Source organism: Ascaphus truei, unplaced genomic scaffold, assembly GCF_040206685.1.
Source record: "Ascaphus truei isolate aAscTru1 unplaced genomic scaffold, aAscTru1.hap1 HAP1_SCAFFOLD_83, whole genome shotgun sequence".
NCBI classification, from domain to species: Eukaryota; Metazoa; Chordata; class Amphibia; order Anura; family Ascaphidae; genus Ascaphus; species Ascaphus truei.
The window spans coordinates 25,777-43,546 of record NW_027457167.1 but is presented as its reverse complement, the minus strand read 5'-3'; the positions used below and the strand labels follow the sequence as shown (position 1 = coordinate 43,546).

Sequence of the window (17,770 nt, the reverse complement as noted above, 5' to 3'; positions counted from 1 at the left end):
AGGATAGTATTATTACATAGCACTGACAGTGACGGCGGCGCTGTACATACAGGGATAAGGATATTATTATTACATAGCACTGACAGTGACGGCGGCGCTGTACATACAGAGATAAGGATAGTATTATTACATAGCAGTGACAGTAATGGTGGCGCTGTACATACAGGGATAAGGATATTATTACATAGCATTGACAGTGATGGCGGCGCTGTACATCTCTGTATGTACAGCGCCGCCGTCACTGTCAGTGTACTATCCTTATCCCTGTGTGTACAGCACCGCTGTCACTGTCAGTGCTATGTAATAATACTATCCTTATCCCTGTATGTACAGCTCCACCGTCACTTTCAGTGCTGTGTAATACTATCCTTATCCCTATATGTATAGCGCCGCCGTCACTGTAAGTGCTATGTAATAATACTATCCTTATCCCTGCTGCAGCACAAATGTTTGCATGGAATGGCCTAGGCTGCTCCTTGCTGCAGGTGCTGGCTGCAGCGGCTCAGATACTAGGCCTCAGGTACTGTGTTGCTTGCTGCACCAATGACCAAGCTGCTCTCTCCACAAGGGTGACAGTTGTCCTGGGACAGGGCTAGTTGCCCCCAGCGCGCCATTGCAACTCATACTTACCTGGCAGGGGAGTTTTAAGCCATGCTCCAGCAGGTGGCTCTCCCAGGGCGAGGCTAGCTCATTGCACTTGGAGCTAGCTGACCTCTGCGATTTCCCCACATGCGGGAAACTCGACTGCACAATTTCTGGTAGTGGGGGACTGCGTGCGCGCTCTCCCCTGTTTTTGGATGGTTACAAAAAACAGAAACAGGTGTTTGTTCAGACAAGCTGCTGCTATTCCCACTGCTTGGGCTTTGGGCATGGTCAATAACTGCTGGCAAAAAGGAGCACCATGTACAATAAATAGCCAGCTAGCAACATCTCAAACAGGGACAAATGACAATGATGTACCTGCACAGACGTTTAGGAATAAGTTCACAGGTGGATTGGGAAATAGGGAAACAAATACGGTGTACTGTATATATATATTTATGAAAAAAACAGCACATTTACAATCAAATCTGGATTTGAAAAAATGGACGGTCCTTGCTTGCAGGATATGATATGGGGTTTTTATTTCACCCCCTCCCCACCCTAGTTCTACATGGTATGTCTGGGTCTCTGTAGCCAGACAACCCCCTGTGATGATATCACAAAGGGAGTGTACAGTACGTTCTAGAGTTTCTAGGCTCCAAAGTAACAAAAAGCAGCATTTAAAAGCAACAGATTGCAGACTATCTGCTGAGCTGTGCAAAAAACAATCTCTATCTATCTATCTATCTATCTATCTATCTATCTATCTATCTATCTATCTATCTATCTCTATCCATGGAGCAGCAGACAGTGTTAGCTTGCTTCTATATTTATGCAAATGCCAGGTAAGCAGCCATGCTGGTAAGGGCCAAAGTGTCACGTTTGCCAGCAGGACAGGGCACCTCTCCCTTTTTATGCAGCAGCAGCAGCAGCAGCAGGTGTCAGTGGAGGTCAGAAAAAGAGAGTGCCAGCAGGTAGGGGAGATGTAGAAAGCCACCCCAGAAATATGGTGTCCCCCTGTCTCTCCGGCAGCTGAAATGACAGAGCTGAGCGGTGTTCAAAGTGATTGCTTCTTTCTTTTAAAACCAAGAAGAAGTACCTTACGGCGAAGCTTGGCTGCTCTGGGTGCTTGTTGGATGGGGGGGAGGGTTTGGTTTGGCTTTGCTTTGCTTTGCTTTGCTTCGCTTCTGGGGGGGGGGGGGAGGAGGAGGACGGGGTGTCTTGGATCTATGTTGTTTGACAAATATTCATTGCTGCTGCTGCTGCTGCTGCTGCTGCTGCTGCTGCTGCTGCTGCAGCACAAATGTTTGCATGGAATGGCCTAGGCTGCTCCTTGCTGCAGGTGCTGGCTGCAGCGGCTCAGATACTAGGCCTCAGGTACTGTGTTGCTTGCTGCACCAATGACCAAGCTGCTCTCTCCACAAGGGTGACAGTTGTCCTGGGACAGGGCTAGTTGCCCCCAGCGCGCCATTGCAACTCATACTTACCTGGCAGGGGAGTTTTAAGCCATGCTCCAGCAGGTGGCTCTCCCAGGGCGAGGCTAGCTCATTGCACTTGGAGCTAGCTGACCTCTGCGATTTCCCCACATGCGGGAAACTCGACTGCACAATTTCTGGTAGTGGGGGACTGCGTGCGCGCTCTCCCCTGTTTTTGGATGGTTACAAAAAACAGAAACAGGTGTTTGTTCAGACAAGCTGCTGCTATTCCCACTGCTTGGGCTTTGGGCATGGTCAATAACTGCTGGCAAAAAGGAGCACCATGTACAATAAATAGCCAGCTAGCAACATCTCAAACAGGGACAAATGACAATGATGTACCTGCACAGACGTTTAGGAATAAGTTCACAGGTGGATTGGGAAATAGGGAAACAAATACGGTGTACTGTATATATATATTTATGAAAAAAACAGCACATTTACAATCAAATCTGGATTTGAAAAAATGGACGGTCCTTGCTTGCAGGATATGATATGGGGTTTTTATTTCACCCCCTCCCCACCCTAGTTCTACATGGTATGTCTGGGTCTCTGTAGCCAGACAACCCCCTGTGATGATATCACAAAGGGAGTGTACAGTACGTTCTAGAGTTTCTAGGCTCCAAAGTAACAAAAAGCAGCATTTAAAAGCAACAGATTGCAGACTATCTGCTGAGCTGTGCAAAAAACAATCTCTATCTATCTATCTATCTATCTATCTATCTATCTATCTATCTATCTATCTATCTATCTATCTATCATGGAGCAGCAGACAGTGTTAGCTTGCTTCTATATTTATGCAAATGCCAGGTAAGCAGCCATGCTGGTAAGGGCCAAAGTGTCACGTTTGCCAGCAGGACAGGGCACCTCTCCCTTTTTATGCAGCAGCAGCAGCAGCAGCAGGTGTCAGTGGAGGTCAGAAAAAGAGAGTGCCAGCAGGTAGGGGAGATGTAGAAAGCCACCCCAGAAATATGGTGTCCCCCTGTCTCTCCGGCAGCTGAAATGACAGAGCTGAGCGGTGTTCAAAGTGATTGCTTCTTTCTTTTAAAACCAAGAAGAAGTACCTTACGGCGAAGCTTGGCTGCTCTGGGTGCTTGTTGGATGGGGGGGAGGGTTTGGTTTGGCTTTGCTTTGCTTTGCTTTGCTTCGCTTCTGGGGGGGGGGGGGGAGGAGGAGGACGGGGTGTCTTGGATCTATGTTGTTTGACAAATATTCATTGCTGCTGCTGCTGCTGCTGCTGCTGCTGCTGCTGCTGCTGCAGCACAAATGTTTGCATGGAATGGCCTAGGCTGCTCCTTGCTGCAGGTGCTGGCTGCAGCGGCTCAGATACTAGGCCTCAGGTACTGTGTTGCTTGCTGCACCAATGACCAAGCTGCTCTCTCCACAAGGGTGACAGTTGTCCTGGGACAGGGCTAGTTGCCCCCAGCGCGCCATTGCAACTCATACTTACCTGGCAGGGGAGTTTTAAGCCATGCTCCGTGGCTCTCCCAGGGCGAGGCTAGCTCATTGCACTTGGAGCTAGCTGACCTCTGCGATTTCCCCACATGCGGGAAACTCGACTGCACAATTTCTGGTAGTGGGGGACTGCGTGCGCGCTCTCCCCTGTTTTTGGATGGTTACAAAAAACAGAAACAGGTGTTTGTTCAGACAAGCTGCTGCTATTCCCACTGCTTGGGCTTTGGGCATGGTCAATAACTGCTGGCAAAAAGGAGCACCATGTACAATAAATAGCCAGCTAGCAACATCTCAAACAGGGACAAATGACAATGATGTACCTGCACAGACGTTTAGGAATAAGTTCACAGGTGGATTGGGAAATAGGGAAACAAATACGGTGTACTGTATATATATATTTATGAAAAAAACAGCACATTTACAATCAAATCTGGATTTGAAAAAATGGACGGTCCTTGCTTGCAGGATATGATATGGGGTTTTTATTTCACCCCCTCCCCACCCTAGTTCTACATGGTATGTCTGGGTCTCTGTAGCCAGACAACCCCCTGTGATGATATCACAAAGGGAGTGTACAGTACGTTCTAGAGTTTCTAGGCTCCAAAGTAACAAAAAGCAGCATTTAAAAGCAACAGATTGCAGACTATCTGCTGAGCTGTGCAAAAAACAATCTCTATCTATCTATCTATCTATCTATCTATCTATCTATCTATCTATCTATCTATCTATCTCTATCCATGGAGCAGCAGACAGTGTTAGCTTGCTTCTATATTTATGCAAATGCCAGGTAAGCAGCCATGCTGGTAAGGGCCAAAGTGTCACGTTTGCCAGCAGGACAGGGCACCTCTCCCTTTTTATGCAGCAGCAGCAGCAGCAGCAGGTGTCAGTGGAGGTCAGAAAAAGAGAGTGCCAGCAGGTAGGGGAGATGTAGAAAGCCACCCCAGAAATATGGTGTCCCCCTGTCTCTCCGGCAGCTGAAATGACAGAGCTGAGCGGTGTTCAAAGTGATTGCTTCTTTCTTTTAAAACCAAGAAGAAGTACCTTACGGCGAAGCTTGGCTGCTCTGGGTGCTTGTTGGATGGGGGGGAGGGTTTGGTTTGGCTTTGCTTTGCTTTGCTTTGCTTCGCTTCTGGGGGGGGGGGGGGAGGAGGAGGACGGGGTGTCTTGGATCTATGTTGTTTGACAAATATTCATTGCTGCTGCTGCTGCTGCTGCTGCTGCTGCTGCTGCTGCTGCTGCTGCAGCACAAATGTTTGCATGGAATGGCCTAGGCTGCTCCTTGCTGCAGGTGCTGGCTGCAGCGGCTCAGATACTAGGCCTCAGGTACTGTGTTGCTTGCTGCACCAATGACCAAGCTGCTCTCTCCACAAGGGTGACAGTTGTCCTGGGACAGGGCTAGTTGCCCCCAGCGCGCCATTGCAACTCATACTTACCTGGCAGGGGAGTTTTAAGCCATGCTCCAGCAGGTGGCTCTCCCAGGGCGAGGCTAGCTCATTGCACTTGGAGCTAGCTGACCTCTGCGATTTCCCCACATGCGGGAAACTCGACTGCACAATTTCTGGTAGTGGGGGACTGCGTGCGCGCTCTCCCCTGTTTTTGGATGGTTACAAAAAACAGAAACAGGTGTTTGTTCAGACAAGCTGCTGCTATTCCCACTGCTTGGGCTTTGGGCATGGTCAATAACTGCTGGCAAAAAGGAGCACCATGTACAATAAATAGCCAGCTAGCAACATCTCAAACAGGGACAAATGACAATGATGTACCTGCACAGACGTTTAGGAATAAGTTCACAGGTGGATTGGGAAATAGGGAAACAAATACGGTGTACTGTATATATATATTTATGAAAAAAACAGCACATTTACAATCAAATCTGGATTTGAAAAAATGGACGGTCCTTGCTTGCAGGATATGATATGGGGTTTTTATTTCACCCCCTCCCCACCCTAGTTCTACATGGTATGTCTGGGTCTCTGTAGCCAGACAACCCCCTGTGATGATATCACAAAGGGAGTGTACAGTACGTTCTAGAGTTTCTAGGCTCCAAAGTAACAAAAAGCAGCATTTAAAAGCAACAGATTGCAGACTATCTGCTGAGCTGTGCAAAAAACAATCTCTATCTATCTATCTATCTATCTATCTATCTATCTATCTATCTATCTATCTATCTATCTCTATCCATGGAGCAGCAGACAGTGTTAGCTTGCTTCTATATTTATGCAAATGCCAGGTAAGCAGCCATGCTGGTAAGGGCCAAAGTGTCACGTTTGCCAGCAGGACAGGGCACCTCTCCCTTTTTATGCAGCAGCAGCAGCAGCAGCAGGTGTCAGTGGAGGTCAGAAAAAGAGAGTGCCAGCAGGTAGGGGAGATGTAGAAAGCCACCCCAGAAATATGGTGTCCCCCTGTCTCTCCGGCAGCTGAAATGACAGAGCTGAGCGGTGTTCAAAGTGATTGCTTCTTTCTTTTAAAACCAAGAAGAAGTACCTTACGGCGAAGCTTGGCTGCTCTGGGTGCTTGTTGGATGGGGGGGAGGGTTTGGTTTGGCTTTGCTTTGCTTTGCTTTGCTTCGCTTCTGGGGGGGGGGGGGGAGGAGGAGGACGGGGTGTCTTGGATCTATGTTGTTTGACAAATATTCATTGCTGCTGCTGCTGCTGCTGCTGCTGCTGCTGCTGCTGCTGCTGCTGCAGCACAAATGTTTGCATGGAATGGCCTAGGCTGCTCCTTGCTGCAGGTGCTGGCTGCAGCGGCTCAGATACTAGGCCTCAGGTACTGTGTTGCTTGCTGCACCAATGACCAAGCTGCTCTCTCCACAAGGGTGACAGTTGTCCTGGGACAGGGCTAGTTGCCCCCAGCGCGCCATTGCAACTCATACTTACCTGGCAGGGGAGTTTTAAGCCATGCTCCAGCAGGTGGCTCTCCCAGGGCGAGGCTAGCTCATTGCACTTGGAGCTAGCTGACCTCTGCGATTTCCCCACATGCGGGAAACTCGACTGCACAATTTCTGGTAGTGGGGGACTGCGTGCGCGCTCTCCCCTGTTTTTGGATGGTTACAAAAAACAGAAACAGGTGTTTGTTCAGACAAGCTGCTGCTATTCCCACTGCTTGGGCTTTGGGCATGGTCAATAACTGCTGGCAAAAAGGAAAAAGGAGCACCATGTACAATAAATAGCCAGCTAGCAACATCTCAAACAGGGACAAATGACAATGATGTACCTGCACAGACGTTTAGGAATAAGTTCACAGGTGGATTGGGAAATAGGGAAACAAATACGGTGTACTGTATATATATATTTATGAAAAAAACAGCACATTTACAATCAAATCTGGATTTGAAAAAATGGACGGTCCTTGCTTGCAGGATATGATATGGGGTTTTTATTTCACCCCCTCCCCACCCTAGTTCTACATGGTATGTCTGGGTCTCTGTAGCCAGACAACCCCCTGTGATGATATCACAAAGGGAGTGTACAGTACGTTCTAGAGTTTCTAGGCTCCAAAGTAACAAAAAGCAGCATTTAAAAGCAACAGATTGCAGACTATCTGCTGAGCTGTGCAAAAAACAATCTCTATCTATCTATCTATCTATCTATCTATCTATCTATCTATCTATCTCTATCCATGGAGCAGCAGACAGTGTTAGCTTGCTTCTATATTTATGCAAATGCCAGGTAAGCAGCCATGCTGGTAAGGGCCAAAGTGTCACGTTTGCCAGCAGGACAGGGCACCTCTCCCTTTTTATGCAGCAGCAGCAGCAGCAGCAGGTGTCAGTGGAGGTCAGAAAAAGAGAGTGCCAGCAGGTAGGGGAGATGTAGAAAGCCACCCCAGAAATATGGTGTCCCCCTGTCTCTCCGGCAGCTGAAATGACAGAGCTGAGCGGTGTTCAAAGTGATTGCTTCTTTCTTTTAAAACCAAGAAGAAGTACCTTACGGCGAAGCTTGGCTGCTCTGGGTGCTTGTTGGATGGGGGGGAGGGTTTGGTTTGGCTTTGCTTTGCTTTGCTTTGCTTCGCTTCTGGGGGGGGGGGGGGGAGGAGGAGGACGGGGTGTCTTGGATCTATGTTGTTTGACAAATATTCATTGCTGCTGCTGCTGCTGCTGCTGCTGCTGCTGCTGCTGCTGCTGCAGCACAAATGTTTGCATGGAATGGCCTAGGCTGCTCCTTGCTGCAGGTGCTGGCTGCAGCGGCTCAGATACTAGGCCTCAGGTACTGTGTTGCTTGCTGCACCAATGACCAAGCTGCTCTCTCCACAAGGGTGACAGTTGTCCTGGGACAGGGCTAGTTGCCCCCAGCGCGCCATTGCAACTCATACTTACCTGGCAGGGGAGTTTTAAGCCATGCTCCAGCAGGTGGCTCTCCCAGGGCGAGGCTAGCTCATTGCACTTGGAGCTAGCTGACCTCTGCGATTTCCCCACATGCGGGAAACTCGACTGCACAATTTCTGGTAGTGGGGGACTGCGTGCGCGCTCTCCCCTGTTTTTGGATGGTTACAAAAAACAGAAACAGGTGTTTGTTCAGACAAGCTGCTGCTATTCCCACTGCTTGGGCTTTGGGCATGGTCAATAACTGCTGGCAAAAAGGAGCACCATGTACAATAAATAGCCAGCTAGCAACATCTCAAACAGGGACAAATGACAATGATGTACCTGCACAGACGTTTAGGAATAAGTTCACAGGTGGATTGGGAAATAGGGAAACAAATACGGTGTACTGTATATATATATTTATGAAAAAAACAGCACATTTACAATCAAATCTGGATTTGAAAAAATGGACGGTCCTTGCTTGCAGGATATGATATGGGGTTTTTATTTCACCCCCTCCCCACCCTAGTTCTACATGGTATGTCTGGGTCTCTGTAGCCAGACAACCCCCTGTGATGATATCACAAAGGGAGTGTACAGTACGTTCTAGAGTTTCTAGGCTCCAAAGTAACAAAAAGCAGCATTTAAAAGCAACAGATTGCAGACTATCTGCTGAGCTGTGCAAAAAACAATCTCTATCTATCTATCTATCTATCTATCTATCTATCTATCTATCTATCTATCTCTATCCATGGAGCAGCAGACAGTGTTAGCTTGCTTCTATATTTATGCAAATGCCAGGTAAGCAGCCATGCTGGTAAGGGCCAAAGTGTCACGTTTGCCAGCAGGACAGGGCACCTCTCCCTTTTTATGCAGCAGCAGCAGCAGCAGCAGGTGTCAGTGGAGGTCAGAAAAAGAGAGTGCCAGCAGGTAGGGGAGATGTAGAAAGCCACCCCAGAAATATGGTGTCCCCCTGTCTCTCCGGCAGCTGAAATGACAGAGCTGAGCGGTGTTCAAAGTGATTGCTTCTTTCTTTTAAAACCAAGAAGAAGTACCTTACGGCGAAGCTTGGCTGCTCTGGGTGCTTGTTGGATGGGGGGGAGGGTTTGGTTTGGCTTTGCTTTGCTTTGCTTTGCTTCGCTTCTGGGGGGGGGGGGGGGAGGAGGAGGACGGGGTGTCTTGGATCTATGTTGTTTGACAAATATTCATTGCTGCTGCTGCTGCTGCTGCTGCTGCTGCTGCTGCTGCTGCTGCAGCACAAATGTTTGCATGGAATGGCCTAGGCTGCTCCTTGCTGCAGGTGCTGGCTGCAGCGGCTCAGATACTAGGCCTCAGGTACTGTGTTGCTTGCTGCACCAATGACCAAGCTGCTCTCTCCACAAGGGTGACAGTTGTCCTGGGACAGGGCTAGTTGCCCCCAGCGCGCCATTGCAACTCATACTTACCTGGCAGGGGAGTTTTAAGCCATGCTCCAGCAGGTGGCTCTCCCAGGGCGAGGCTAGCTCATTGCACTTGGAGCTAGCTGACCTCTGCGATTTCCCCACATGCGGGAAACTCGACTGCACAATTTCTGGTAGTGGGGGACTGCGTGCGCGCTCTCCCCTGTTTTTGGATGGTTACAAAAAACAGAAACAGGTGTTTGTTCAGACAAGCTGCTGCTATTCCCACTGCTTGGGCTTTGGGCATGGTCAATAACTGCTGGCAAAAAGGAGCACCATGTACAATAAATAGCCAGCTAGCAACATCTCAAACAGGGACAAATGACAATGATGTACCTGCACAGACGTTTAGGAATAAGTTCACAGGTGGATTGGGAAATAGGGAAACAAATACGGTGTACTGTATATATATATTTATGAAAAAAACAGCACATTTACAATCAAATCTGGATTTGAAAAAATGGACGGTCCTTGCTTGCAGGATATGATATGGGGTTTTTATTTCACCCCCTCCCCACCCTAGTTCTACATGGTATGTCTGGGTCTCTGTAGCCAGACAACCCCCTGTGATGATATCACAAAGGGAGTGTACAGTACGTTCTAGAGTTTCTAGGCTCCAAAGTAACAAAAAGCAGCATTTAAAAGCAACAGATTGCAGACTATCTGCTGAGCTGTGCAAAAAACAATCTCTATCTATCTATCTATCTATCTATCTATCTATCTATCTATCTATCTATCTATCTATCTATCTCTATCCATGGAGCAGCAGACAGTGTTAGCTTGCTTCTATATTTATGCAAATGCCAGGTAAGCAGCCATGCTGGTAAGGGCCAAAGTGTCACGTTTGCCAGCAGGACAGGGCACCTCTCCCTTTTTATGCAGCAGCAGCAGCAGCAGCAGGTGTCAGTGGAGGTCAGAAAAAGAGAGTGCCAGCAGGTAGGGGAGATGTAGAAAGCCACCCCAGAAATATGGTGTCCCCCTGTCTCTCCGGCAGCTGAAATGACAGAGCTGAGCGGTGTTCAAAGTGATTGCTTCTTTCTTTTAAAACCAAGAAGAAGTACCTTACGGCGAAGCTTGGCTGCTCTGGGTGCTTGTTGGATGGGGGGGAGGGTTTGGTTTGGCTTTGCTTTGCTTTGCTTTGCTTTGCTTCGCTTCTGGGGGGGGGGGGGGAGGAGGAGGACGGGGTGTCTTGGATCTATGTTGTTTGACAAATATTCATTGCTGCTGCTGCTGCTGCTGCTGCTGCTGCTGCTGCTGCTGCTGCAGCACAAATGTTTGCATGGAATGGCCTAGGCTGCTCCTTGCTGCAGGTGCTGGCTGCAGCGGCTCAGATACTAGGCCTCAGGTACTGTGTTGCTTGCTGCACCAATGACCAAGCTGCTCTCTCCACAAGGGTGACAGTTGTCCTGGGACAGGGCTAGTTGCCCCCAGCGCGCCATTGCAACTCATACTTACCTGGCAGGGGAGTTTTAAGCCATGCTCCAGCAGGTGGCTCTCCCAGGGCGAGGCTAGCTCATTGCACTTGGAGCTAGCTGACCTCTGCGATTTCCCCACATGCGGGAAACTCGACTGCACAATTTCTGGTAGTGGGGGACTGCGTGCGCGCTCTCCCCTGTTTTTGGATGGTTACAAAAAACAGAAACAGGTGTTTGTTCAGACAAGCTGCTGCTATTCCCACTGCTTGGGCTTTGGGCATGGTCAATAACTGCTGGCAAAAAGGAGCACCATGTACAATAAATAGCCAGCTAGCAACATCTCAAACAGGGACAAATGACAATGATGTACCTGCACAGACGTTTAGGAATAAGTTCACAGGTGGATTGGGAAATAGGGAAACAAATACGGTGTACTGTATATATATATTTATGAAAAAAACAGCACATTTACAATCAAATCTGGATTTGAAAAAATGGACGGTCCTTGCTTGCAGGATATGATATGGGGTTTTTATTTCACCCCCTCCCCACCCTAGTTCTACATGGTATGTCTGGGTCTCTGTAGCCAGACAACCCCCTGTGATGATATCACAAAGGGAGTGTACAGTACGTTCTAGAGTTTCTAGGCTCCAAAGTAACAAAAAGCAGCATTTAAAAGCAACAGATTGCAGACTATCTGCTGAGCTGTGCAAAAAACAATCTCTATCTATCTATCTATCTATCTATCTATCTATCTATCTATCTATCTATCTATCTCTATCCATGGAGCAGCAGACAGTGTTAGCTTGCTTCTATATTTATGCAAATGCCAGGTAAGCAGCCATGCTGGTAAGGGCCAAAGTGTCACGTTTGCCAGCAGGACAGGGCACCTCTCCCTTTTTATGCAGCAGCAGCAGCAGCAGCAGGTGTCAGTGGAGGTCAGAAAAAGAGAGTGCCAGCAGGTAGGGGAGATGTAGAAAGCCACCCCAGAAATATGGTGTCCCCCTGTCTCTCCGGCAGCTGAAATGACAGAGCTGAGCGGTGTTCAAAGTGATTGCTTCTTTCTTTTAAAACCAAGAAGAAGTACCTTACGGCGAAGCTTGGCTGCTCTGGGTGCTTGTTGGATGGGGGGGAGGGTTTGGTTTGGCTTTGCTTTGCTTTGCTTTGCTTCGCTTCTGGGGGGGGGGGGGGGAGGAGGAGGACGGGGTGTCTTGGATCTATGTTGTTTGACAAATATTCATTGCTGCTGCTGCTGCTGCTGCTGCTGCTGCTGCTGCTGCTGCAGCACAAATGTTTGCATGGAATGGCCTAGGCTGCTCCTTGCTGCAGGTGCTGGCTGCAGCGGCTCAGATACTAGGCCTCAGGTACTGTGTTGCTTGCTGCACCAATGACCAAGCTGCTCTCTCCACAAGGGTGACAGTTGTCCTGGGACAGGGCTAGTTGCCCCCAGCGCGCCATTGCAACTCATACTTACCTGGCAGGGGAGTTTTAAGCCATGCTCCAGCAGGTGGCTCTCCCAGGGCGAGGCTAGCTCATTGCACTTGGAGCTAGCTGACCTCTGCGATTTCCCCACATGCGGGAAACTCGACTGCACAATTTCTGGTAGTGGGGGACTGCGTGCGCGCTCTCCCCTGTTTTTGGATGGTTACAAAAAACAGAAACAGGTGTTTGTTCAGACAAGCTGCTGCTATTCCCACTGCTTGGGCTTTGGGCATGGTCAATAACTGCTGGCAAAAAGGAGCACCATGTACAATAAATAGCCAGCTAGCAACATCTCAAACAGGGACAAATGACAATGATGTACCTGCACAGACGTTTAGGAATAAGTTCACAGGTGGATTGGGAAATAGGGAAACAAATACGGTGTACTGTATATATATATTTATGAAAAAAACAGCACATTTACAATCAAATCTGGATTTGAAAAAATGGACGGTCCTTGCTTGCAGGATATGATATGGGGTTTTTATTTCACCCCCTCCCCACCCTAGTTCTACATGGTATGTCTGGGTCTCTGTAGCCAGACAACCCCCTGTGATGATATCACAAAGGGAGTGTACAGTACGTTCTAGAGTTTCTAGGCTCCAAAGTAACAAAAAGCAGCATTTAAAAGCAACAGATTGCAGACTATCTGCTGAGCTGTGCAAAAAACAATCTCTATCTATCTATCTATCTATCTATCTATCTATCTATCTATCTATCTCTATCCATGGAGCAGCAGACAGTGTTAGCTTGCTTCTATATTTATGCAAATGCCAGGTAAGCAGCCATGCTGGTAAGGGCCAAAGTGTCACGTTTGCCAGCAGGACAGGGCACCTCTCCCTTTTTATGCAGCAGCAGCAGCAGCAGCAGGTGTCAGTGGAGGTCAGAAAAAGAGAGTGCCAGCAGGTAGGGGAGATGTAGAAAGCCACCCCAGAAATATGGTGTCCCCCTGTCTCTCCGGCAGCTGAAATGACAGAGCTGAGCGGTGTTCAAAGTGATTGCTTCTTTCTTTTAAAACTAAGAAGAAGTACCTTACGGCGAAGCTTGGCTGCTCTGGGTGCTTGTTGGATGGGGGGGAGGGTTTGGTTTGGCTTTGCTTTGCTTTGCTTTGCTTCGCTTCTGGGGGGGGGGGGGGGAGGAGGAGGACGGGGTGTCTTGGATCTATGTTGTTTGACAAATATTCATTGCTGCTGCTGCTGCTGCTGCTGCTGCTGCTGCTGCTGCTGCTGCAGCACAAATGTTTGCATGGAATGGCCTAGGCTGCTCCTTGCTGCAGGTGCTGGCTGCAGCGGCTCAGATACTAGGCCTCAGGTACTGTGTTGCTTGCTGCACCAATGACCAAGCTGCTCTCTCCACAAGGGTGACAGTTGTCCTGGGACAGGGCTAGTTGCCCCCAGCGCGCCATTGCAACTCATACTTACCTGGCAGGGGAGTTTTAAGCCATGCTCCAGCAGGTGGCTCTCCCAGGGCGAGGCTAGCTCATTGCACTTGGAGCTAGCTGACCTCTGCGATTTCCCCACATGCGGGAAACTCGACTGCACAATTTCTGGTAGTGGGGGACTGCGTGCGCGCTCTCCCCTGTTTTTGGATGGTTACAAAAAACAGAAACAGGTGTTTGTTCAGACAAGCTGCTGCTATTCCCACTGCTTGGGCTTTGGGCATGGTCAATAACTGCTGGCAAAAAGGAGCACCATGTACAATAAATAGCCAGCTAGCAACATCTCAAACAGGGACAAATGACAATGATGTACCTGCACAGACGTTTAGGAATAAGTTCACAGGTGGATTGGGAAATAGGGAAACAAATACGGTGTACTGTATATATATATTTATGAAAAAAACAGCACATTTACAATCAAATCTGGATTTGAAAAAATGGACGGTCCTTGCTTGCAGGATATGATATGGGGTTTTTATTTCACCCCCTCCCCACCCTAGTTCTACATGGTATGTCTGGGTCTCTGTAGCCAGACAACCCCCTGTGATGATATCACAAAGGGAGTGTACAGTACGTTCTAGAGTTTCTAGGCTCCAAAGTAACAAAAAGCAGCATTTAAAAGCAACAGATTGCAGACTATCTGCTGAGCTGTGCAAAAAACAATCTCTATCTATCTATCTATCTATCTATCTATCTATCTATCTATCTATCTATCTATCTATCTATCTCTATCCATGGAGCAGCAGACAGTGTTAGCTTGCTTCTATATTTATGCAAATGCCAGGTAAGCAGCCATGCTGGTAAGGGCCAAAGTGTCACGTTTGCCAGCAGGACAGGGCACCTCTCCCTTTTTATGCAGCAGCAGCAGCAGCAGCAGGTGTCAGTGGAGGTCAGAAAAAGAGAGTGCCAGCAGGTAGGGGAGATGTAGAAAGCCACCCCAGAAATATGGTGTCCCCCTGTCTCTCCGGCAGCTGAAATGACAGAGCTGAGCGGTGTTCAAAGTGATTGCTTCTTTCTTTTAAAACCAAGAAGAAGTACCTTACGGCGAAGCTTGGCTGCTCTGGGTGCTTGTTGGATGGGGGGGAGGGTTTGGTTTGGCTTTGCTTTGCTTTGCTTTGCTTCGCTTCTGGGGGGGGGGGGGGGAGGAGGAGGACGGGGTGTCTTGGATCTATGTTGTTTGACAAATATTCATTGCTGCTGCTGCTGCTGCTGCTGCTGCTGCTGCTGCTGCTGCAGCACAAATGTTTGCATGGAATGGCCTAGGCTGCTCCTTGCTGCAGGTGCTGGCTGCAGCGGCTCAGATACTAGGCCTCAGGTACTGTGTTGCTTGCTGCACCAATGACCAAGCTGCTCTCTCCACAAGGGTGACAGTTGTCCTGGGACAGGGCTAGTTGCCCCCAGCGCGCCATTGCAACTCATACTTACCTGGCAGGGGAGTTTTAAGCCATGCTCCAGCAGGTGGCTCTCCCAGGGCGAGGCTAGCTCATTGCACTTGGAGCTAGCTGACCTCTGCGATTTCCCCACATGCGGGAAACTCGACTGCACAATTTCTGGTAGTGGGGGACTGCGTGCGCGCTCTCCCCTGTTTTTGGATGGTTACAAAAAACAGAAACAGGTGTTTGTTCAGACAAGCTGCTGCTATTCCCACTGCTTGGGCTTTGGGCATGGTCAATAACTGCTGGCAAAAAGGAGCACCATGTACAATAAATAGCCAGCTAGCAACATCTCAAACAGGGACAAATGACAATGATGTACCTGCACAGACGTTTAGGAATAAGTTCACAGGTGGATTGGGAAATAGGGAAACAAATACGGTGTACTGTATATATATATTTATGAAAAAAACAGCACATTTACAATCAAATCTGGATTTGAAAAAATGGACGGTCCTTGCTTGCAGGATATGATATGGGGTTTTTATTTCACCCCCTCCCCACCCTAGTTCTACATGGTATGTCTGGGTCTCTGTAGCCAGACAACCCCCTGTGATGATATCACAAAGGGAGTGTACAGTACGTTCTAGAGTTTCTAGGCTCCAAAGTAACAAAAAGCAGCATTTAAAAGCAACAGATTGCAGACTATCTGCTGAGCTGTGCAAAAAACAATCTCTATCTATCTATCTATCTATCTATCTATCTATCTATCTATCTATCTCTATCCATGGAGCAGCAGACAGTGTTAGCTTGCTTCTATATTTATGCAAATGCCAGGTAAGCAGCCATGCTGGTAAGGGCCAAAGTGTCACGTTTGCCAGCAGGACAGGGCACCTCTCCCTTTTTATGCAGCAGCAGCAGCAGCAGCAGGTGTCAGTGGAGGTCAGAAAAAGAGAGTGCCAGCAGGTAGGGGAGATGTAGAAAGCCACCCCAGAAATATGGTGTCCCCCTGTCTCTCCGGCAGCTGAAATGACAGAGCTGAGCGGTGTTCAAAGTGATTGCTTCTTTCTTTTAAAACTAAGAAGAAGTACCTTACGGCGAAGCTTGGCTGCTCTGGGTGCTTGTTGGATGGGGGGGAGGGTTTGGTTTGGCTTTGCTTTGCTTTGCTTTGCTTCGCTTCTGGGGGGGGGGGGGGGAGGAGGAGGACGGGGTGTCTTGGATCTATGTTGTTTGACAAATATTCATTGCTGCTGCTGCTGCTGCTGCTGCTGCTGCTGCTGCTGCTGCTGCTGCTGCAGCACAAATGTTTGCATGGAATGGCCTAGGCTGCTCCTTGCTGCAGGTGCTGGCTGCAGCGGCTCAGATACTAGGCCTCAGGTACTGTGTTGCTTGCTGCACCAATGACCAAGCTGCTCTCTCCACAAGGGTGACAGTTGTCCTGGGACAGGGCTAGTTGCCCCCAGCGCGCCATTGCAACTCATACTTACCTGGCAGGGGAGTTTTAAGCCATGCTCCAGCAGGTGGCTCTCCCAGGGCGAGGCTAGCTCATTGCACTTGGAGCTAGCTGACCTCTGCGATTTCCCCACATGCGGGAAACTCGACTGCACAATTTCTGGTAGTGGGGGACTGCGTGCGCGCTCTCCCCTGTTTTTGGATGGTTACAAAAAACAGAAACAGGTGTTTGTTCAGACAAGCTGCTGCTATTCCCACTGCTTGGGCTTTGGGCATGGTCAATAACTGCTGGCAAAAAGGAGCACCATGTACAATAAATAGCCAGCTAGCAACATCTCAAACAGGGACAAATGACAATGATGTACCTGCACAGACGTTTAGGAATAAGTTCACAGGTGGATTGGGAAATAGGGAAACAAATACGGTGTACTGTATATATATATTTATGAAAAAAACAGCACATTTACAATCAAATCTGGATTTGAAAAAATGGACGGTCCTTGCTTGCAGGATATGATATGGGGTTTTTATTTCACCCCCTCCCCACCCTAGTTCTACATGGTATGTCTGGGTCTCTGTAGCCAGACAACCCCCTGTGATGATATCACAAAGGGAGTGTACAGTACGTTCTAGAGTTTCTAGGCTCCAAAGTAACAAAAAGCAGCATTTAAAAGCAACAGATTGCAGACTATCTGCTGAGCTGTGCAAAAAACAATCTCTATCTATCTATCTATCTATCTATCTATCTATCTATCTATCTATCTATCTATCTCTATCCATGGAGCAGCAGACAGTGTTAGCTTGCTTCTATATTTATGCAAATGCCAGGTAAGCAGCCATGCTGGTAAGGGCCAAAGTGTCACGTTTGCCAGCAGGACAGGGCACCTCTCCCTTTTTATGCAGCAGCAGCAGCAGCAGCAGGTGTCAGTGGAGGTCAGAAAAAGAGAGTGCCAGCAGGTAGGGGAGATGTAGAAAGCCACCCCAGAAATATGGTGTCCCCCTGTCTCTCCGGCAGCTGAAATGACAGAGCTGAGCGGTGTTCAAAGTGATTGCTTCTTTCTTTTAAAACCAAGAAGAAGTACCTTACGGCGAAGCTTGGCTGCTCTGGGTGCTTGTTGGATGGGGGGGAGGGTTTGGTTTGGCTTTGCTTTGCTTTGCTTTGCTTCGCTTCTGGGGGGGGGGGGGGAGGAGGAGGACGGGGTGTCTTGGATCTATGTTGTTTGACAAATATTCATTGCTGCTGCTGCTGCTGCTGCTGCTGCTGCTGCTGCTGCTGCTGCAGCACAAATGTTTGCATGGAATGGCCTAGGCTGCTCCTTGCTGCAGGTGCTGGCTGCAGCGGCTCAGATACTAGGCCTC

The 17,770-nt window shown here is 48.6% G+C and overlaps 12 non-coding genes across 12 annotated transcripts; all 12 read left to right on the top strand.

Annotated features, from left to right (window-relative positions):
• The first annotated feature begins 622 nt into the window (after positions 1–622).
• Positions 623–790, top strand: LOC142486372 (U1 spliceosomal RNA). The gene has a single exon (XR_012798938.1). It is a non-coding gene; the product is annotated as a U1 spliceosomal RNA (small nuclear RNA).
• A 1,271-nt stretch (positions 791–2,061) lies between these two features.
• LOC142486371 (U1 spliceosomal RNA) lies at positions 2,062–2,229 on the top strand. The gene has a single exon (XR_012798937.1). It is a non-coding gene; the product is annotated as a U1 spliceosomal RNA (small nuclear RNA).
• Positions 2,230–3,499: 1,270 nt separating this feature from the next.
• On the top strand, positions 3,500–3,662 carry LOC142486374 (U1 spliceosomal RNA). The gene has a single exon (XR_012798939.1). It is a non-coding gene; the product is annotated as a U1 spliceosomal RNA (small nuclear RNA).
• A 1,275-nt stretch (positions 3,663–4,937) lies between these two features.
• Positions 4,938–5,105, top strand: LOC142486370 (U1 spliceosomal RNA). The gene has a single exon (XR_012798936.1). It is a non-coding gene; the product is annotated as a U1 spliceosomal RNA (small nuclear RNA).
• Positions 5,106–6,380: 1,275 nt separating this feature from the next.
• LOC142486369 (U1 spliceosomal RNA) lies at positions 6,381–6,548 on the top strand. The gene has a single exon (XR_012798935.1). It is a non-coding gene; the product is annotated as a U1 spliceosomal RNA (small nuclear RNA).
• A 1,268-nt stretch (positions 6,549–7,816) lies between these two features.
• On the top strand, positions 7,817–7,984 carry LOC142486367 (U1 spliceosomal RNA). The gene has a single exon (XR_012798933.1). It is a non-coding gene; the product is annotated as a U1 spliceosomal RNA (small nuclear RNA).
• A 1,265-nt stretch (positions 7,985–9,249) lies between these two features.
• On the top strand, positions 9,250–9,417 carry LOC142486366 (U1 spliceosomal RNA). Its single transcript, XR_012798932.1, has one exon. It is a non-coding gene; the product is annotated as a U1 spliceosomal RNA (small nuclear RNA).
• Positions 9,418–10,698: 1,281 nt separating this feature from the next.
• On the top strand, positions 10,699–10,866 carry LOC142486365 (U1 spliceosomal RNA). The gene has a single exon (XR_012798931.1). It is a non-coding gene; the product is annotated as a U1 spliceosomal RNA (small nuclear RNA).
• Positions 10,867–12,132: 1,266 nt separating this feature from the next.
• Positions 12,133–12,300, top strand: LOC142486364 (U1 spliceosomal RNA). The gene has a single exon (XR_012798930.1). It is a non-coding gene; the product is annotated as a U1 spliceosomal RNA (small nuclear RNA).
• Positions 12,301–13,561: 1,261 nt separating this feature from the next.
• On the top strand, positions 13,562–13,729 carry LOC142486363 (U1 spliceosomal RNA). Its single transcript, XR_012798929.1, has one exon. It is a non-coding gene; the product is annotated as a U1 spliceosomal RNA (small nuclear RNA).
• Positions 13,730–15,003: 1,274 nt separating this feature from the next.
• Positions 15,004–15,171, top strand: LOC142486362 (U1 spliceosomal RNA). Its single transcript, XR_012798928.1, has one exon. It is a non-coding gene; the product is annotated as a U1 spliceosomal RNA (small nuclear RNA).
• Positions 15,172–16,438: 1,267 nt separating this feature from the next.
• Positions 16,439–16,606, top strand: LOC142486361 (U1 spliceosomal RNA). Its single transcript, XR_012798927.1, has one exon. It is a non-coding gene; the product is annotated as a U1 spliceosomal RNA (small nuclear RNA).
• The last annotated feature ends 1,164 nt before the right edge of the window (positions 16,607–17,770 follow it).